We start from the raw sequence: 20,376 nt of genomic DNA on the forward strand, positions 1-20,376 counted from the left end.
AGAAGAAGAGGAGAAGGAGAGAAATAGTTCATCATAGGAAGAGAGAAGGAGGAGAAGGAGAAGAGATGATAATTCATCAGAGGCAGAGAGAAGTAGGAGGGAAGAAAAGAAGAAGAGGAGAAGGAGGGAAAATGAAGAGCGAATAAGGGACGAAACTCGTAACATGTATGTTCTTGAAAAACTTCAACATGATTTTTATTGCATTTGAAACCATTATGTGATTCGCATTCTGAATGTGATTATATTTTCCAATTCCATAGAAAACTATATGTTGTATGTTAGGTTTGATTATTCTTCACTCTCGTGGGTTAATATATTTGTTTATAGTTTCATTAAGGCACTGATTCAAACATGAACTAATAAAGTATGACCATTGAATTGAAATAAATGTACACTAGTTATGATGGTTTATGAATTGAAAATCTGTATTTCTCACTTTCATACTCAGATGATTCAGAGGAGGGAGAGAGGAAGAAGAAAAGAGAAGGAGGAGTGCTACTCCAGATTCACATGAAGAGAGGAAGAAGAAGATGAGAATGAGACAAACTTCATCAGAGAAGAGAGAAGGAGGAGAAGGAGAAGAGATGATAGTTCATCAGAGGAAGAGAGAAGGAGGAGAAGGAGGAGAGATGATAGTTCATTAGAGGAAGATAGAAGGAGGAGAAGGAGGAGGGATGAAAAGAAGAAGAGGAGAAGGAGGAAAGAAGAAAAGAGGAAGAGGAGAAGGAGGGAAAATGAAGAGCGAAGAAGGGACGAAACTCGCAACATGTAGTTCTTGAAAAACTTCAACATGATTTTTATTGCATTTGAAACCATTATGTGATTCGCATTCTGAATGTTGATTATATTTTCCAATTCCATAGAAAATTATATGTTGTATGTTAAGTTTGATTATTCTTCACTCTCGTGGGTTAATATATTTGTTTATAGTTTCATTAAGGCACTGATTTAAACATGAACTAATAAAGTATGACCATTGAATTGAAATAAATGTACCCTAGTTATGATGGTTTATGAATTGAAAATCTGTATTTCTCACTTTCATACTCAGATGATTCAGAGGAGGGAGAGAGGAAGAAGAAAAAGAGAAGGAGGAGTGCTACTCCAGATTCACATGAAGAGAGGAAGAAGAAGAGGAGAAGGAGAGAAAATAGTTCATCAGAGGAAAAGAGAAGGAGGAGAAGGAGAAGAGATGATAGTTCATAAGAGGAAGAGAGAAGGAGGAGAATGAGGAGAGATGATAGTTCATCAGAGGAAGAGAGAAGGAGGAGGGAAGAAAAGAAGAAGAGGAGAAGGAGGAGAGAAGAAAAGAGGAAGAGGAGAAGGAGGGAAAATGAAGAGCGAAGAAGGGACGAAACTCGCAACATGTATGTTCTTGAAAAACTTCAACATGATTTTTATTGCATTTGAAACCATTATGTGATTCGCATTCTGAATGTTGGCTATAATTACCAATTCCATAGAAAACTATATGTTGTATGGAAGGTTTGATTATTCTTCACTCTCGTGGGTTAATATATTTGTTTATAGTTTCATTAAGGCACTGATTCAAACATGAACTAATAAAGTATGACCATTGAATTTAAATAAATGTACCCTAGTTATTATGGTTTATGAATTGAAAATATGTATTTCTCAACTCTATCTAAGTCTTCCGCCACCAGTTCGTGAATGCTCATGTCGGCCAACTTCTTGTGGTCAGTCGAACCCATTTCCATGAGAAGCCCAAAAAAAAGGGTTGGCTTGGTGTTGAATATGAGATAGAAATGGAGTTGTAGAGAGAGTGAAAAAGATTGTGAAAGTAGCACCTAAAAGTTGAAAACCACAAAAAAAACCAATATCAACGCTAGTAGTAATAACTACATGCAGAATAATTCTTTCCTTTTCCTTCTTCCAATTATGTCTAGCACAATGTTTTTACCTTGGTTTAGTAAAAATAGTGGACGGGTGATTGATACTAGTAACTCACAAATCATTATAAATAAGGGATACTTCTTCTACTAATAGATAAATATAAAATCACATAGAAGAATACTATTTAATTAATAACTTATTGATTATATAATCTTTTGCACATTATAATAATCAAATTAATTTTTATTTTAATTATACATAATTATAAACATATGCACACAATTATATATGCCTTGCGGCTGAAAAGGTTTTTAATTTTTAATTAGGAAGTTAAATTAGTGTTTAAATAGCATTTATTTTGCTTTGGCTATCATTGATGAAATTATGGGATTGTATTCATTTGAGTTGTGTCAAATACTCAAATGACTTGATGAAATTATGGGATTGCATTATTTTTGCATATTCATTTGAATTGTGTCTAAGGATTGTTTCAATGTCACACGCAGGGGCCAAATATCAGAATTAGAAAGGGAGATGCTCAAGAGTTTTGTGCAGATTGAGGCAAAACCAGAAAATATTTTGGCACACGAAGAACGGCAAATAAGATTGCGTAACCTAACGTATAAGCTTACAATGGAATTGTTTGAAAAAAAAGAGAGGGAGACGAAAAGGTTTAAGATGCGGCCTTCAACCTCCGGTGCTGCTGTGTAGTTATCCAAACCCAAAAGTTATGCTTTTAGATGAATTTCAAATACATGACGTGACTCCATTAACCCTTTTTCAATCCCACCTTTATGCATAAGAATATCATCCCACAACTATTTCATAATTTGATAACTTAAATTTATCAATTAACATATTACTTTATAAAATGTTATGAAACTCCTGAACCGAATGGTTTTCTACCTAGTATATATTACTATATAAACTAAACATGATTTTTCTTGATCTAGTATTAGGATTTTGATTAAGTGGTTGCTATACAATCCCAGTGTGATCGGTGAGAAGAGGTGAGGGACGGTGAGGCTCTACTAGGGTTTCACGTCTTCATGTTAGAGACTGAGAAAGAAACGGTAAATGAAAGTGGAATGATGGGAATTGAATATTGGCTGGGTATTACCCCCAATACGACATTGTTTAGTCCTTCCATTCGGGCGGGTTAGGGTACCCGTGAGTTAACATTTGGTACCCGATCTGCCCATATGAACCCCTTTAAAATCGAGTTTTCCAATCGTTTGGCCTGTTGGACCAATTCAACTCGCCCAAATTTCCTTTTTTTTTCGGCTTCAATTGGGTTGGGCCCGGTGGACGGTTTCTGTCCACCCCTACCTATAAGGATTAAATACAGTGGGATTCTTTTTAGTTTTTAGATTCTCTCTTTTTCTTTTTAAATAATTCTTTTTTTTATCATCTTCAACCTCTTATGGATTGTATCGATCAAACCATTTTCAATTTGATTCAAAACCTAACTGAAACAGTTTATTTGCACCATTGTTTAATTTTAAAAATCTCAAAAGTTGCACGAAATAATTCTCCTAGCATCATTTTGCATCAATAAAACTTTTAAAACTCATATAAAAAATGAATTTGAAAAATAGAAAAATCAGAAACTACACATTTACATCAGTTGATGTTTTGAAACCAAATCTTATAATTGTATCAAAATTTAATACACCAACATAAGTGAGTTGAACTTAGCAAATTAGTATTCCTCATATAAATTTCCTATCAGCCTTAAACAAAAAAATGATAAATTATATAATTCAGTCTATGCCTTTGAGCTATGAAAAGAAATTGGTGTTAAAAAATATATTATTTTGGTAGAGTTGCTTTTGGGTCAACAAAGTAATTAATTAAAAAAATTATGTTTGCCAACTAGAATTAAATTATTTTTCATGTGCACCAATTATATTATGCCACGTCAGTAGGATATTGTTACCCCACTTTTTTTCGATGGTAGCAAAGAATTCACCAAAATTAAATTAAGGGTAATACAAACTTGTGTCCCTGGGACACAAGTTAAGAACTAAACATAGAAATAATATTTTAGAAATTGTATTCTGATTTTAATAAAAAGATACAATTAAATTTTTATTGATATTTTCAATGCAAACTTTTCATATGTGAGTTTCTTAACTTGTGTTCTAAGGGCACAAATTAACATTACTCTTAAATTGAAGGGTAATACTAGGAGCACAAGTTAAGACATCCATTTATATAAACTTTTTATTGAAAAAAATCAATTTTATATCTTTATTAAAATCAATACATAATTTCTAATACAAAATTAATTTCTAACACAAAATTTTATTTTATTTTTATCTTAAGGCACAGGTTAGGACTTAAATTGATTTTTTTAAAATAATAGAAATAAATGGTTGGTAATTATTTCATTAACAAAATAACGGAATGTGAGTGGCGATTTGGTTGTGAGGTACGGAAATGTGAGTGGCGATTTGGTTGTGAGGTACGGAAATGAGAGTGGCGATTTGGTTGTGAGGGACGGAAATGAGAGTGGCGTTAGTGTCCATGAAAAACACCAGCTTTGTAACTTTTATATATAAGTGTACACAGAGAAATATCATTGTAACTTTTATATATTAGACACAGAAAAACACCACCTTGTAGTCATGGTGATCCATATAGAGCATGGAGGTGGTTCGAGTAAGAGACACACAGGGAAGAGGAAATCTTCGGACAGTGACGATTCCAACAGGTCTCTTTCATACTCAGATGATTCAGAGGAGGGAGAGAGGAAGAAGAAAAAGAGAAGGAGGAGTGCTACTCCAGATTCACATGAAGAGAGGAAGAAGAAGAGGATAATGAGATAAAATAGTTCATCAGAGGAAGAGAGAAGGAGGAGAAGGAGAAGAGACGATAGTTCATCAGAGGAAGAGAGAAGGAGGAGAAAGAGGAGAGATGATAGTTCATCAGAGGAAGAGAGAAGGAGGAGAAGGAGGAGGGAAGAAAAGAAGAAGAGGAGAAGGAGGAGAGAAGAAAAGAGGAAGAGGAGAAGGAGGGAAAATGAAGAGCGAAGAAGGGACGAAACTCGCAACATGTATGTTCTTGAAAAACTTCAACATGATTTTTATTGCATTTGAAACCATTATGTGATTCGCATTCTGAATGTTGATTATATTTTCCAATTCCATAGAAAACTATATGTTGTATGTTAGGTTTGATTATTCTTCACTCTCGTGGGTTAATATATTTGTTTATAGTTTCATTAAGGCACTGATTCAAACATGAACTAATAAAGTATGACCATTGAATTGAAGTAATGTACACTAGTTATGATGGTTTATGAATTGAAAATCTGTATTTCTCACTTTCATACTCAGATGATTCAGAGGAGGGAGAGAGGAAGAAGAAAAAGAGAAGGAGGAGTGCTACTCCAGATTCACATGAAGAGAGGAAGAAGAAGATGAGAATGAGACAAAATAGTTCATCAGAGGAAGAGAGAAGGAGGAGAAGGAGAAGAGATGATAGTTCATCAGAGGAAGAGAGAAGGAGGAGAAGGAGGAGAGATGATAGTTCATTAGAGGAAGATAGAAGGAGAAGAAGGAGGAGGGATGAAAAGAAGAAGAGGAGAAGGAGGAGAGAAGAAAAGAGGAAGAGGAGAAGGAGGGAAAATGAAGAGCGAAGAAGGGACGAAACTCGCAACATGTATGTTCTTGAAAAACTTCAACATGATTTTTATTGCATTTGAAACCATTATGTGATTCGCATTCTGAATGTTGATTATATTTTCCAATTCCATAGAAAATTATATGTAATATGTTAAGTTTGATTATTCTTCACTCTCGTGGGTAATATATTTGTTTATAGTTTCATTAAGGCACTGATTCAAACATGAACTAATAAAGTATGACCATTGAATTGAAATAAATGTACCCTAGTTATGATGGTTTATGAATTGAAAATCTATATTTCTCACTTTCATACTCAGATGATTCAGAGGAGGGAGAGAGGAAGAAGAAAAAAAGAAGGAGGAGTGCTACTCCAGATTCACATGAAGAGAGGAAGAAGAAGAGGAGAAGGAGAGAAAATAGTTCATTAGAGGAAAAGAGAAGGAGGAGAAGGAGAAGAGATGATAGTTCATAAGAGGAAGAGAGAAGGAGGAGAATGAGGAGAGATGATAGTTCATCAGAGGAGAGAGAAGAGGAGGAGAGGGAAGAAAGAAGAGAGGAGAAGGAGGAGAGAAGAAAAGAGGAAGAGGAGAAGGAGGGAAATGAAGAGCGAAGAAGGACGAAACTCGCAACATGTATGTTCTTGAAAAACTTCAACATGATTTTTATTGCATTTGAAACCATTATGTGATTCGCATTCTGAATGTTGGCTATAATTACCAATTCCATAGAAAACTATATGTTGTATGTTAGGTTTGATTATTCTTCACTCTCGTGGGTTAATATATTTTGTTTATAGTTTCATTAAGGCACTGATTCAAACATGAACTAATAAAGTATGACCATTGAATTTAAATAAATGTACCCTAGTTATTATGGTTTATGAATTGAAAATATGTATTTCTCAACTCTATCAAAGTTCTCCGCCACCAGTTCGTGAATGCTCATGTCGGCCAACTTCTTGTGGTCAGTCGAACCCATTTCCATGAGAAGCCCAAAAAAAAGGGTTGGCTTGGTGTTGAATAAAATGAGATAGAAATGGAGTTGTAGAGAGAGTGAAAAAGATTGTGAAAGTAGCACCTAAAAGTTGAAAACCACAAAAAAAACCAATATCAACGCTAGTAGTAATGACTACATGCAGAATAATTCTTTCCTTTTCCTTCTTCCAATTATGTCTAGCACAATGTTTTTACCTTGGTTTAGTAAAAATAGTTGACGGGTGATTGATACTAGTAACTCACAAATCATTATAAATAAGGGATAGTTCTTCTACTAATAGATAAATATAAAATCACATAGAAGAATACTATTTAATTAATAACTTATTGATTATATAATCTTTTGCACATTATAATAATCAAATTAATTTTTATTTTAATTATACATAATTATAAACATATGCACACAATTATATATGCCTTGCGGCTGAAAAGGTTTTTAATTTTTAATTAGGAAGTTAAATTAGTGTTTAAATAGCATTTATTTTGCTTTGGCTATCATTGATGAAATTATGGGATTGTATTCATTTGAGTTGTGTCAAATACTCAAATGACTTGATGAAATTATGGGATTGCATTATTTTTGCATATTCATTTGAATTGTGTCTAAGGATTGTTTCAATGTCACACGCAGGGGCCAAATATCAGAATCAGAAAGGGAGATGCTCAAGAGTTTTGTGCAGATTGAGGCAAAACCAGAAAATATTTTGGCGCACGAAGAACGGCAAATAAGATTGCGTAAGCTAACGTATAAGCTTACAATGGAATTGTTTGAAAAAAAAAGAGAGGGAGACGAAAAGGTTGAAATGCGGCCTTCAACCTCCGGTGCTGCTGTAGTTATCCAAACCCAAAAGTTATGCTTTTAGATGAATTTCAAATACATGACGTGACTCCATTAACCCTTTTTCAATCCCACCTTTATGCATAAGAATATCATCCCACAACTATTTCATAATTTGATAACTTAAATTTATCAATTAACATATTACTTTATAAAATGTTATGAAACTCCTGAACCGAATGGTTTTCTACCTAGTATATATTACTATATAAACTAAACATGATTTTTCTTGATCTAGTATTAGGATTTTGATTAAGTGGTTGCTATACAATCCCAGTGTGATCGGTGAGAAGAGGTGAGGGACGGTGAGGCTCTACTAGGGTTTCACGTCTTCATGTTAGAGACTGAGAAAGAAACGGTAAATGAAAGTGGAATGATGGGAATTTGAATATTGGCTGGGTATTACCCCCAATACGACATTGTTTAGTCCTTCCATTCGGGCGGGTTAGGGTACCCGTGAGTTAACATTTGGTACCCGATCTGCCCATATGAACCCCTTTAAAATCGAGTTTTCCAATCGTTTGGCCTGTTGGACCAATTCAACTCGCCCAAATTTCCTTTTTTTTCGGCTTCAATTGGGTTGGGCCCGGTGGACGGTTTCTGTCCACCCCTACCTATAAGGATTAAATACAGTGGGATTCTTTTTAGTTTTTAGATTCTCTCTTTTTCTTTTTAAATAATTCTTTTTTTTATCATCTTCAACCTCTTATGGATTGTATCGATCAAACCATTTTCAATTTGATTCAAAACCTAACTGAAACAGTTTATTTGCACCATTGTTTAATTTTAAAAATCTCAAAAGTTGCACGAAATAATTCTCCTAGCATCATTTTGCATCAATAAAACTTTTAAAACTCATATAAAAAATGAATTTGAAAAATAGAAAAATCAGAAACTACACATTTACATCAGTTGATGTTTTGAAACCAAATCTTATAATTGTATCAAAATTTAATACACCAACATAAGTGAGTTGAACTTAGCAAATTAGTATTCCTCATATAAATTTCCTATCAGCCTTAAACAAAAAAATGATAAATTATATAATTCAGTCTATGCCTTTGAGCTATGAAAAGAAACTGGTGTTAAAAAATATATTATTTTGGTAGAGTTGCTTTTGGGTCAACAAAGTAATTAATTAAAAAAAATTATGTTTGCCAACTAGAATTAAATTATTTTTCATGTGCACCAATTATATTATGCAACGTCAGTAGGATATTGTTACCCCACTTTTTTTCGATGGTAGCAAAGAATTCACCAAAATTAAATTAAGGGTAATACAAACTTGTGTCCCTGGGACACAAGTTAAGAACTAAACATAGAAATAATATTTTAGAAATTGTATACTGATTTTAATAAAAAGATACAATTAAATTTTTATTGATATTTTCAATGCAAACTTTTCATATGTGAGTTTCTTAACTTGTGTTCTAAGGGCACAAATTAACATTACTCTTAAATTGAAGGGTAATACTAGGAGCACAAGTTAAGACATCCATTTATATAAAGTTTTTATTGAAAAAAATCAATTTTATATCTTTATTAAAATCAATACATAATTTCTAATACAAAATTAATTTCTAACACAAAATTATTTTATTTTATTTTTATCTTAAGGCACAGGTTAGGACTTAAATTGATTTTTTTTAAATAATAGAAATAAATGGTTGGTAATTATTTCATTAACAAAATAACGGAATGTGAGTGGCGATTTGGTTGTGAGGTACGGAAATGTGAGTGGCGATTTGGTTGTGAGGTACGGAAATGAGAGTGGCGATTTGGTTGTGAGGGACGGAAATGAGAGTGGCGTTAGTGTCCATGAAAAACACCAGCTTTGTAACTTTTATATATAAGTGTACACAGAGAAATATCATTGTAACTTTTACATATTAGACACAGAAAAATACCACCTTGTAGTCATGGTGATCCATATAGAGCATGGAGGTGGTTCGAGTAAGAGACACACAGGGAAGAGGAAATCTTCGGACAGTGACGATTCCAACAGGTCTCTTTCATACTCAGATGATTCAGAGGAGGGAGAAAGGAAGAAGAAAAAGAAAAGGAGGAGTGCTACTCCAGATTCACATGAAGAGAGGAAGAAGAAGAGGATAATGAGATAAAATAGTTCATCAGAGGAAGAGAGAAGGAGGAGAAGGAGAAGAGACGATAGTTCATCAGAGGAAGAGAGATGGAGGAGAAGGAGGAAAGATGATAGTTCATCAGAGGAAGAGAGAAGGAGGAGAAGGAGGAGGGAAGAAAAGAAGAAGAGGAGAAGAGGAGAGAAGAAAGAAAAGAGGAAGAGGAGAAGGAGGGAAAATGAAGAGCGAAGAAGGGACGAAACTCGCAACATGTATGTTCTTGAAAAACTTCAACATGATTTTTATTGCATTTGGAACCATTATGTGATTCGCATTCTGAATGTTGATTATATTTTCCAATTCCATAGAAAACTATATGTTGTATGTTAGGTTTGATTATTCTTCATTCTCGTGGGTTAATATATTTGTTTATAGTTTCATTAAGGCACTGATTCAAACATGAACTAATAAAGTATGACCATTGAATTGAAGTAAATGTACACTAGTTATGATGGTTTATGAATTGAAAATTTGTATTTCTCACTTTCATACTCAGATGATTCAGAGGAGGAGAGAGAGGAAGAAAAAGAGAAGGAGGAGTGCTACTCCAGATTCACATGAAGAGAGGAAGAAGAAGATGAGAATGAGAGAAAATATTTCATCAGAGGAAGAGAGAATGAGGAGAAGGAGAAGAGATGATAGTTCATCAGAGGAAGAGAGAAGGAGGAGAATGAGGAGGGAAGAAAAGAAGAAGAGGAAAGGAGGAGAGAAGAAAAGAGGAAGGGGAGAAGGAGGGAAAATGAAGAGCGAAGAAGGGACGAAACTCGCAACATGTATGTTCTTGAAAAACATCAACATGATTTTTATTGCATTTGAAACCATTATGTGATTCGCATTCTGAATGTTGATTATATTTTCCAATTCCATAGAAAACTATATGTTGTATGTTAGGTTTGATTATTCTCGTGGGTTAATATATTTGTTTATAGTTTCATTAAGGCACTGATTCAAACATGAACTAATAAAGTATGACCATTGAATTGAAGTAAATGTACACTAGTTATGATGGTTTATGAATTAAAAATCTGTATTTCTCACTTTCATACTCAGATGATTCAGAGGAGGGAGAGAGGAAGAAGAAAAAAAGAAGGAGGAGTGCTACTCCAGATTCACATGAAGAGAGGAAGAAGAAGAGGAGAAGGAGAGAAAATAGTTCATCAGAGGAAGAGAGAAGGAGGAAAAGGAGAAGAGATGATAGTTCATCAGAGGAAGAGAGAAGGAGGAGAAGGAGGAGAGATGATAGTTCATTAGAGGAAGATAGAAGGAGGAGAAGGAGGAGGGAAGAAAAGAAGAAGAGGAGAAAGAGGAGAGAAGAAAAGAGGAAGAGGAGAAGGAGGGAAAACGAAGAGCGAAGAAGGGACGAAACTCGCAACATGTATGTTCTTGAAAAACTTCAACATGATTTTTATTGCATTTGAAACCAATATGTGATTCGCATTCTGAATGTTGATTATATTTTCCAATTCCGTAGAAAACTATATGTTGTATGTTAGGTTTGATTATTCTCGTGGGTTAATATATTTGTTTATAGTTTCATTAAGGCACTGATTCAAACATGAACTAAAATAAGTATGACCATTCAATTGAAGTAAATGTACACTAGTTATGATGGTTTATGAATTGAAAATCTGTATTTCTCACTTTCATACTCAGATGATTCAAAGGAGGGAGAGAGGAAGAAGAACAAGAGAAGGAGGAGTGCTATTCCAGATTCACATGAAGAGAGGAAGAAGAAGAGGAGAAGGAGAGAAATTAGTTGATCAGAGGAAGAGAGAAGGAGGAGAGGAGAAGAGAAGAGATGATAGTTCATCAGAGGAAGAGAGAAGGAGGAGAAGGAGGAGGGAAGAAAAGAAGAAGAGGAGAAGGAGGAGAGAAGAAAAGAGGAAGAGGAGAAAGAGGGAAAATGAAGAGAGAAGAAGGGACGAAACTCGCAACATGTATGTTCTTGAAAAACTTCAACATGATTTTTATTGCATTTGAAACCTTATGTGATTCGCATTTGGAATGTTGATTATATTTTCCAATTCATAGAAAACTATATGTTGTATGTTAGGTTCGATTATTCTTCACTCTCGTGGGTTAATATATTTGTTTATAGTTTCATTAAGGCACTGATTCAAACATGAACTAATAAAGTATGACCATTGAATTGAAGTAAATGTACACTAGTTATGATGGTTTATGAATTGAAAATCTGTATTTCTCACTTTCATACTCAGATGATTCAGAGGAGAGAAAGAGGAAGAAGAAAAAGAGAAGGAGGAGTGCTACTCCAGATTCACATGAAGAGAGGAAGAAGAAGAGGAGAAGGAGAGAAAATAGTTCATCAGAGGAATAGAGAAGGAGGAGAGATGATAGTTCATCAGAGGAAGAGAGAAGGAGGAGAAGGAGGAGGGAAGAAAAGAAGAAGAAGAGAAGGAGAAGAGAATAAAAGAGGAAAAGGAGAAGGAAGGAAAATGAAGAGCGAAGAAGGGACGAAACTCGCAACATGTATGTTCTTGAAAAACTTCAACATGATTTTTATAGCATTTGAAACCATTATGTGATTCGCATTCTGAATGTTGATTATATTTTCCAATTCCATAGAAAACTATATGTTGTATGTTAGGTTTGATTATTCTTCACTCTCGTCGGTTGATATATTTGTTTATAGTTTCATTAAGGCACTGATTCAAACATGAACTAATAAAGTATGACCATTGAATTGAAGTAAATGTACACTAGTTATGATGGTTTATGAATTGAAAATCTGTATTTCTCACTTTCATACTCAGATGATTCAGAGGAGGGAGAGAGGAAGAAGAAAAAAAGAAGGAGGAGTGCTACTCCAGATTCACATGAAGAGAGGAAGAAGAAGAGGAGAAGGAGAGAAAATAGTTCATCAAAGGAAGAGAGAAGGAGGAAAAGGAGAAGAGATGATAGTTCATAAGAGAAAGAGAGAAGGAGGAGAAGGAGGAGAGATGATAGTTCATTAGAGGAAGATAGAAGGAGGAGAAGGAGGAGGGAAGAAAAGAAGAAAGGAGAAAGAGGAGAGAAGAAAAGAGGAAGAGAGAAGGAGGGAAAATGAAGAGCGAAGAAGGGACGAAACTCGCAACATGTATGTTCTTGAAAAACTTCAACATGATTTTTATTGCATTTGAAACCATTATGTGATTCGCATTCTGAATGTTGATTATATTTTCCAATTCCATAGAAAACTCTATGTTGTATGTTAGGTTTGATTATTCTTCACTCTCGTGGGTTAATATATTTGTTTATAGTTTCATTAAGACACTGATTCAAACATGAACTAATAAAGTATGACCATTCAATTGAAATAAATGTACACTAGTTATGATGGTTTATGAATTGAAAATCTGTATTTCTCACTTTCATACTCAGATGATTCAGAGGAGGGAGAGAGGAAGAAGAAAAAGAGAAGGAGGAGTGCTACTCCAGATTCACATGAAGAGAGGAAGAAGAAGAGGAGAAGGAGAGAAATTAGTTCATCAGAGGAAGAGAGAAGGAGGAGAAGGAGAAGAGATGATAGTTCATCAGAGGAAAGAGGAGAAGGAGGAGGGAAGAAAAGAAGAAGAGGAGAAGAGGAGAGAAGAAAAGAGGAAGAGGAGAAGAAAGAGGGAAAATGAAGAGAGAAGAAGGGACGAAACTCGCAACATGTATGTTCTTGAAAAACTTCAACATGATTTTTATTGCATTTGAAACCATTATGTGATTCGCATTCTGAATGTTGATTATATTTTCCAATTCCATAGAAAACTATATGTTGTATGTTAGGTTTGATTATTCTTCACTCTCGTGGGTTAATATATTTGTTTATAGTTTCATTAAGGCACTGATTCAAACATGAACTAATAAAGTATGACCATTGAATTGAAGTAAATGTACACTAGTTATGATGGTTTATGAATTGAAAATCTGTATTTCTCACTTTCATACTCAGATGATTCAGAGGAGGGAGAGAGGAAGAAGAAAAAGAGAAGGAGGAGTGCTACTCCAGATTCACATGAAGAGAGGAAGAAGAAGAGAAGGAGAAGGAGAGAAAATAGTTCATCAGAGGAAGAGAGAAGGAGGAGAGATGATAGTTCATCAGAGGAAGAGAGAAGGAGGAGAAGGAGGAGGGAAGAAAAGAAGAAGAAGAGAAGGAGAAGAGAATAAAAGAGGAAAGGAGAGGAAGGAAAAGAAGGAGGAAAATGAAGAGCGAAGAAGGGACGAAACTCGCAACATGTATGTTCTTGAAAAACTTCAACATGATTTTTATTGCATTTGAAACCATTATGTGATTCGCATTCTGAATGTTGATTATATTTTCCAATTCCATAGAAAACTATATGTTGTATGTTAGGTTTGATTATTCTTCACTCTCGTGGGTTAATATATTTGTTTATAGTTTCATTAAGGCACTGATTCAAACATGAACTAATAAAGTATGACCATTGAATTGAAATAAATGTACACTAGTTATGATGGTTTATGAATTGAAAATCTGTATTTCTCACTTTCATACTCAGATGATTCAGAGGAGGGGAGAGAGGAAGAGAAAAAAAGAGAAGGAGGAGTGCTACTCCAGATTCACATGAAGAGAGGAAGAAGAAGAAGAGAGAGAGGAAGGAGAGAAATAGTTCATCAGAGGAAGAGAGAAGGGAAGAAGGAGAAGAGATGATAGTTCATCAGAGGAAGAGAGAAGGAGGAGAAGGAGGAGGGAAGAAAAGAAGAAGAGGAGAAGGAGGAGAGAAGAAAAGAGGAAGAGGAGAAAGAGGGAAAATGAAGAGAGAAGAAGGGACGAAACTCGCAACATGTATGTTCTTGAAAAACTTCAACATGATTTTTATTGCATTTGAAACCATTATGTGATTCACATTCTGAATGTTGATTATATTTTCCAATTCCATAGAAAACTATATGTTGTATGTTAGGTTTGATTATTCTTCACTCTCGTGGGTTAATATATTTGTTTATAGTTTCATTAAGGCACTGATTCAAACATGAACTAATAAAGTATGACCATGAATTGAAGTAAATGTACACTAGTTATGATGGTTTATGAATTGAAAATCTGTATTTCTCACTTTCATACTCAGATGATTCAGAGGAGGGAGAGAGGAAGAAGAAAAAGAGAAGGAGGAGTGCTACTCCAGATTCACATGAAGAGAGGAAGAAGAAGAGGAGAAGGAGAGAAAATAGTTCATCAGAGGAAGAGAGAAGGAGGGAGAGAGGATAGTTCATCAGAGGAAGAGAGAGAGAGAAGGAGGAGAAGGAGGAGGGAAGAAAAGAAGAGAAGGAGAAGGAGAAGAGAAGAAAAGAGGAAAGGAGAAGGAAGGGAAAATGAAGAGCGAAGAAGGGACGAAACTCGCAACATGTATGTTCTTGAAAAACTTCAACATGATTTTTATTGCATTTGAAACCATTATGTGATTCGCATTCTGAATGTTGATTATATTTTCCAATTCCATAGAAAACTATATGTTGTATGTTAGGTTTGATTATTCTTCACTCTCGTGGGTTAATATATTTGTTTATAGTTTCATTAAGGCACTGATTCAAACATGAACTAATAAAGTATGACCATTGAATTGAAGTAAATGTACACTAGTTATGATGGTTTATGAATTGAAAATCTGTATTTCTCACTTTCATACTCAGATGATTCAGAGGAGGAGAGAGGAGAGAAGAAGAAGAAAAAAGAAGGAGGAGTGCTACTCCAGATTCACATGAAGAGAGGAAGAAAAGAGGAGAAGGAGAGAAAATAGTTCATCAAGGAAGAGAGAAGGAGGAAAAGGAGAAGAGATGATAGTTCATCAGAGAGAAAGAGAGAAGGAGGAGAAGAGGAGAGATGATAGTTCATTAGAGGAAGATAGAAGGAGGAGAGAGAAGGAGGAGGGAAGAAAAGAAGAAGAGGAGAAAGAGGAGAGAGAAGAAAAGAGGAAGAGGAGAAGGAGGGAAAATGAAGAGCGAAGAAGGGACGAAACTCGCAACATGTATGTTCTTGAAAAACTTCAACATGATTTTTATTGCATTTGAAACCATTATGTGATTCGCATTCTGAATGTTGATTATATTTTCCAATTCCATAGAAAACTATATGTTGTATGTTAGGTTTGATTATTCTTCACTCTCGTGGGTTAATATATTTGTTTATAGTTTCATTAAGGCACTGATTCAAACATGAACTAATAAAGTATGACCATTGAATTGAAGTAAATGTACACTAGTTATGATGGTTTATGAATTGAAAATCTGTATTTCTCACTTTCATACTCAGATGATTCAGAGGAGGGAGAGAGGAGGAAGGAACAAGAGAAGGAGGAGTGCTATTCTCCAGATTCACATGAAGAGAGAAAGAAGAAGAGGAGAAGGAGAGAAATTAGTTCATCAGAGGAAGAGAGAAGGAGGAGAAGGAGAAGAGATGATAGTTCATCAGAGGAAGAGAGAAGGAGGAGAAGGAGGAGGGAAGAAAAGAAGAAGAGAGAAGGAGGAGAGAAGAAGAGAGAAGAAAAGAGGAAGAGGAGAAAGGAGGGAAAATGAAGAGCGAAGAAGGGACGAAACTCGCAACATGTATGTTCTTGAAAAACTTCAACATGATTTTTATTGCATTTGAAACCATTATGTGATTCGCATTCTGAATGTTGATTATATTTTCCAATTCATAGAAAACTATATGTTGTATGTTAGGTTTGATTATTCTTCACTCTCGTGGGTTAATATATTTGTTTATAGTTTCATTAAGGCACTGATTCAAACATGAACTAATAAAGTATGACCATTGAATTGAAGTAAATGTACACTAGTTATGATGGTTTATGAATTGAAAATCTGTATTTCTCACTTTCATACTCAGATGATTCAGAGGAGGGAGAGAGGAAGAAGAAAAAGAGAAGGAGGAGTGCTACTCCAGATTCACATGAAGAGAGGAAGAAGAAGAGGAGAAGGAGAGAAAATAGTTCATCAGAGGAATAGAGAAGGAGGAGAGATGATAGTTCATCAGAGGAAGAGAGAAGGAGGAGAAGGAGGAGGGAAGAAAAGAAGAAGAAGAGAAGGAGAAGAGAATAAAAGAGGAAGAGAAGAACGAAGGAAAATGAAGAGCGAAGAAGGGACGAAACTCGCAACATGTGTGTTCTTGAAAAACTTCAACATGATTTTTATAGAATTTGAAACCATTATGTGATTCGCATTCTGAATGTTGATTATATTTTCCAATTCCATAGAAAACTATATGTTGTATGTTAGGTTCGATTATTCTTCACTCTCGTCGGTTGACATATTTGTTTATAGTTTCATTAAGGCACTGATTCAAACATGAACTAATAAAGTATGACCATTGAATTGAAGTAAATGTACACTAGTTATGATTGTTTATGAATTGAAAATTTGTATTTCTCACTTTCATACTCAGATGATTCAGAGGAGGGAGAGAGGAAGAAGAAAAAGAGAAGGAGGAGTGCTACTCCAGATTCACATGAAGAGAGGGAGAAGAAGAGGAAAAGGAGAGAAAATAGTTCATCAGAGGAAGAGAGAAGGAGGAGAAGTAGGAGGGAATAAAAGAAGAAGAAGAGAAGGAGGAGAGAAGAAAAGAGGAAGAGGAGAAGGAGGGAAAATGAAGAGCGAAGAAGGGACGAAACTCGCAACATGTATGTTCTTGAAAAACTTCAACATGATTTTTATTGCATTTGAAACAATTATGTGATTCGTATTCTGAATGTTGATTATATTTTCCAATTCCATAGAAACTATATGTTGTATGTTTAGTTTGATTATTCTTCACTCTCGTGGGTTAATATATTTCTTTATAGTTTCATTAAGGCACTGATTCAAACATGAACTAATAAAGTATGACCATTGAATTGAAGTAAATGTACACTAGTTATGATGGTTTATGAAATGAAAATCTGTATTTCTCACTTTCATACTCAGATGATTCAGAGGAGGGAGAGAGGAAGAAGAAAAAAAGAAGGAGGAGTGCTACTCCAGATTCACATGAAGAGAGGAAGAAGAAGAGGAGAAGGAGAGAAAATAGTTCATCAAAGGAAGAGAGAAGGAGGAAAAGGAGAAGAGATGATAGTTCATCAGAGAAAGAGAGAAGGAGGAGAAGGAGGAGAGATGATAGTTCATTAGAGGAAGATAGAAGGAGGAGAAGGAGGAGGGAAGAAAAGAAGAATAGGAGAAAGAGGAGAGAAGAAAAGAGGAAGAGGAGAAGGAGGGAAAACGAAGAGCGAAGAAGGGACGAAACTCGCAACATGTATGTTCTTGAAAAACTTCAACATGATTTTTATTGCATTTGAAACCATTATGTGATTCGCATTCTGAATGTTGATTATATTTTCCAATTCCATAGAAAACTATATTTTGTATGTTAGGTTTGATTATTCTTCACTCTCGTGGGTTAATATATTTGTTTATAGTTTCATTAAGACACTGATTCAAACATGAACTAATAAAGTATGACCATTCAATTGAAGTAAATGTACACTAGTTATGATGGTTTATGAATTGAAAATCTGTATTTCTCACTTTCATACTCAGATGATTCAAAGGAGGGAGAGAGGAAGAAGAACAAGAGAAGGAGGAGTGCTATTCCAGATTCACATGAAGAGAGAAAGAAGAAGAGGAGAAGGAGAGAAATTAGTTCATCAGAGGAAGAGAGAAGGAGGAGAAGGAGAAGAGATGATAGTTCATCAGAGGAAGAGAGAAGGAGGAGAAGGAGGAGGGAAGAAAAGAAGAAGAGGAGAAGGAGGAGAGAAGAAAAGAGGAAGAGGAGAAAGAGGGAAAATGAAGAGTGAAGAAGGGACGAAACTCGCAACATGTATGTTCTTGAAAAACATCAACATGATTTTTATTGCATTTGAAACCATTATGTGATTCACATTCGGAATGCTGATTATATTTTCCAATTCATTAGAAAACTATATGTTGTATGTTAGGTTCGATTATTCTTCACTCTCGTGGGTTAATATATTTGTTTATAGTTTCATTAAGGCACTCATTCAAACATGAACTAATAAAGTATGACCATTGAATTGAAGTAAATGTACACTAGTTATGATGGTTAATGAATTGAAAATCTGTATTTCTCACTTTCATACTCAGATGATTCAGAGGAGGGAGAGAGGAAGAAGAAAAAGAGAAGGAGGAGTGCTACTCGAGATTCACATGAAGAGAGGAAGAAGAAGAGGAGAAGGAGAGAAAATAGTTCATCAGAGGAATAGAGAAGGAGGAGAGATGATAGTTCATCAGAGGAAGAGAGAAGGAGGAGAAGGAGGAGGGAAGAAAAGAAGAAGAAGAGAAGGAGAAGAGAATAAAAGAGGAAGAGGAGAAGGAAGGAAAATGAAGAGCGAAGAAGGGACGAAACTCGCAACATGTATGTTCTTGAAAAACTTCAACATGATTTTTATAGAATTTGAAACCATTATGCGACTTTGGAGGCTAAAGATAAACTGGTGATTTGCGATCTAGTTGTGGTGTGTGATTTTCCTGATGTGTTTCCTGAAGAAGTGAATGAATTACCGCCAGAGCGTGAAGTTGAGTTCTCGATTGATTTGGTACCTGGTACTAGGCCGATGTCGATGGCTCCGTATCGTATGTCTGCTGTTGAGTTAACTGAATTGAAGAGTCAGTTGGAAGATCTGTTGGATAAGAAGTTTATTCGTCCGAGTGTGTCACCGTGGGGTGCACCAGTGTTATTGGTTAAGAAGAAAGAAGGTACTATGAGGTTGTGTGTGGACTACAGGCAACTGAATAAAGTGACGATCAAGAATCGGTATCCTTTGCCAGGATTGATGATTTGATGGATCAGTTGGTTGGTGCGAGTGTGTTTCAGTAAAATAGATTTGAGATCTGGGTATCATCAGATACGTGTGAAAACTGAGGATATTCAGAAGACTGCTTTTAGAACAAGGTATGGACATTATGAGTATTCTGTAATGCCTTTTGGTGTGACTAATGCGCCTGGAGTATTTATGGAGTATATGAATAGGATTTTCCATCCGTACCTAGATCAGTTTGTTGTGGTGTTTATTGATGATATTTTGGTGTATTCGAAATCTGAAGAAGAGCATGCTGAGCATTTGAGGGTGGTTTTAGGAGTTCTACGAGAAAAGAAGTTATTTGCTAAACTGTCCAAGTGTGAATTTTGGTTAGAAGAGGTTAGTTTTCTTGGTCATGTGATTTCAAGAGATGGTGTTGCTGTTGATCCTTCTAAGATTGAAGCGGTATCTAAGTGGGAAGCTCCGAAGTCAGTTTCTGAGATAAGGAGTTTTCTTGGACTTGCAGGTTATTATAGCAAATTCATTGAGGGATTTTCTAAGTTGGCATTACCGTTGACGATGTTGACTAGAAAGGGGCAATTTTGTTTGGGACTCAAAATGTGAAGAAGGTTTCCAAGAGTTAAAGAGAAGGTTGACTACTGCTCCTATTCTGATATTACCGAGTCCATCGGAATCATTTGAGGTTTACTGTGATGCTTCATTGGTGGGTTTGGGTGGTGTGTTGATGCAGAATAAGCAGGTTATAGCTTATGCTTCGAGACAACTGAGGGTTCATGAGAGGAACTATCCGACACACGATTTAGAGTTGGCAGCCGTGGTATTTGTTCTGAAGTTATGGAGGCATTACTTGTACGGGTCAAGATTTGAGGTTTTCAGTGACCATAAAAGTTTAAAGTATTTGTTTGATCAGAAAGAGCTGAATATGAGACAGAGGAGATGGTTAGAGTTTCTGAAGGATTATGACTTTGGTTTGAATTACCATCCGGGTAAAGCAAACATAGTGGCTGATGCATTGAGTCGGAAATCATTGCATATGTCTATGTTAATGGTTAAGGAATTGGATTTAATTGAGCAGTTTAGAGACTTGAGTTTGGTGTGTGAGAGTACTCACAATAGTGTTAAATTGGGAATGTTGAAGTTAACGAGTGGTATTCTGGA

Source organism: Lathyrus oleraceus, chromosome 6, assembly GCF_024323335.1.
Source record: "Lathyrus oleraceus cultivar Zhongwan6 chromosome 6, CAAS_Psat_ZW6_1.0, whole genome shotgun sequence".
Taxonomy (NCBI): Eukaryota; Viridiplantae; Streptophyta; class Magnoliopsida; order Fabales; family Fabaceae; genus Lathyrus; species Lathyrus oleraceus.